The sequence below is a fragment of the Empidonax traillii genome, unplaced genomic scaffold, assembly GCF_003031625.1.
Source record: "Empidonax traillii isolate 1590-97213 ecotype Southwest subspecies unplaced genomic scaffold, ASM303162v1 scaffold3107:size18789, whole genome shotgun sequence".
NCBI classification, from domain to species: Eukaryota; Metazoa; Chordata; class Aves; order Passeriformes; family Tyrannidae; genus Empidonax; species Empidonax traillii.
This window is the reverse complement of record NW_020958300.1, coordinates 1,429-3,467: the sequence shown is the minus strand read 5'-3', so window position 1 is coordinate 3,467 and position 2,039 is coordinate 1,429. Positions and strand designations below refer to the sequence as shown.

Below are 2,039 nucleotides of genomic sequence, written 5' to 3'. Positions count from 1 at the left end.
GGGTGTGTGGGGTTTCTGGGGTGTGTGGGGTGTTTGGGGTCTCTGGGGTGTATGGGGTGTGTGGGATTTGGGGATGTGTGGGGTCTCTGGGGTGTGTGGGGTTTCTGGGGTCTCTGGGGTGTGTGGGGTGTGTGGGGTCTCTGGGGTGTGTGGGGTGTGGGGGGTCTCTGGGGTGCCCGGGGCACACAGGACACAGCCGGTGCTCGAAGCTCAGGGGGTGTGTGTGGGGTGCCGGGTGCTGCGCTCACCCGTGGGTGCCCCGCGCGACCCCATCCCCTCTCCCCTCTCCCCGTTCCCGCAGCTCTTCGGCTTCCTGAATTTCCTGCTCTGGGCCGGGAATTGCTGGTTCGTGCTGCGGGAGACGCCGTGGCTGCGGCCGCCCCCGGAGCGGGACAGCGCGGCCGAGCAGGGCGCCATCGACAAGCAGTGACCCCCCCGGACCCCCCGGGACCCCCCCGGACCCCCCCGGGCCCCCCGGGACCCCCCCCGGCCCCGGGCCCTCGCGCCGGCCGCCAGCCTGGGGAGGGGGCGTCGCTGGGCTGGAGCCGCGGGGGAGGGGGGGGGCGGATGTTACAGGAGGGGCGGGGGGGGGGGACGGGGAATCCGGGGGTCCCGCTCGGTGTCGCGGGGGATGGGGGGGTCTGTGTGTCACCCCCGGGGGGGCCGTGTCTGTGTGGGGGTGCATAAAGTCCTGGGTACCAGCTCTGGGTTGGGGGTCCTGGTGTCTGCCTTGGCGTGGGGGTGGGGGACACCCCCCCTGGGGGGGTGCAGACCCCCCTAATGGGGCACAGACCCCCCTAATGGGGTACAGACCCCGGTAATGGGGCACAGACCCCGGTAATGGGGTACAGACCCCCTAATGGAGTACAGACCCCCCTAATGGGGCACAGACTCCGCTAATGGGGTACAGACCCCCTAATGGGATACAGACCCCCTAATGGGGTACAGACCCCCCTAATGGGGCACAGACTCCGCTAATGGGGTACAGACCCCCTAATGGGGTGCAGACCCCCCTAATGGGGCACAGACTCCGCTAATGGGGTACAGACCCCCTAATGGGGTACAGACCCCCCTAATGGGGTACAGACCCCAGGGTGGGCTACACATCCCCCCTGGGTGGGCTACAGACCCCTGGGTTGGGTACAGATCCCCAATGGGGTTTACACCCCTAATGGGGTACACAGCCCCCCTAAGTGGGAAACACATCCCCTCATTGGGGTAAAAATCCCCCTGGGTGGGTAACAGCCCTCCCTAATGGGGTACACACCCCTAATGGGGTACACACCCCCCTGGGTGGGGTACAGACACCCCTTGTGGGGTACACACACACCCCGGATGGGGGACACCCCACTGGTGAGATACAAACACTCCTGGGTGGGCCACAAACCCCCTGGGTGGGGTACAGACCCCCCTGGTGGGGTACAGACCCCCCTGGTGGGGTGCACACACCCCCCCTGGGGGTCCTGATCCGGACAGGGATAACTGAGACCCCCACCCAGTCCAGGGGTAACGGGAGACCCCAGACCAGTGTGGGGATAACCCCGTCCCAGTCCAGGGTAACTGGGATCCCAGACTGGGGGAGGGACAGTGGGGGACCCCAACCCAGGGTAAGGATAACTGGGGACTCGAGTTCAGTACAGGGATAATGGGGGGGGTCCCAGCCCGGGGCAGGATAACGGGGGACTCCAGTCCTGCGTGGGTAGTGGGTGCCCCCCATCCCGTGTGGGATCCCGTGCCCCCCATCCCATGTGGGATCCCGTGCCCCCCATCCCGTGTGGGATCCCGTGCCCCCCATCCCCTGTGGGATCCCGTGCCCCCCATCCCGGGTGGGATCCCGTGCCCCCCATCCCGGGTGGGATCTCGGGTCCCCCATCCCGTGTGTGGTGACCCCATGTCCCCCCTCGCCCTATAACGACCCCCTATCTCCCGGGGTATTTGGGACCCCGGGGGTCTCCCCGGAGCTCTCTCGGGGGTCTCTGGGGGTCTCTTGGGGGTCTCCACGGGCTTCTCCACGGGGGTCTTTCTGGGGATTTTCCTGG

The 2,039-nt window shown here is 67.5% G+C and overlaps 1 protein-coding gene across 1 annotated transcript in view; it reads left to right on the top strand.

The window, feature by feature from the left end:
* Positions 1-2,039, top strand: part of LOC114072389 (synaptophysin-like protein 2) — a gene marked incomplete at its 3' end in the record, with an annotated part of 7,473 nt that overhangs the window by 4,186 nt on the left and 1,248 nt on the right.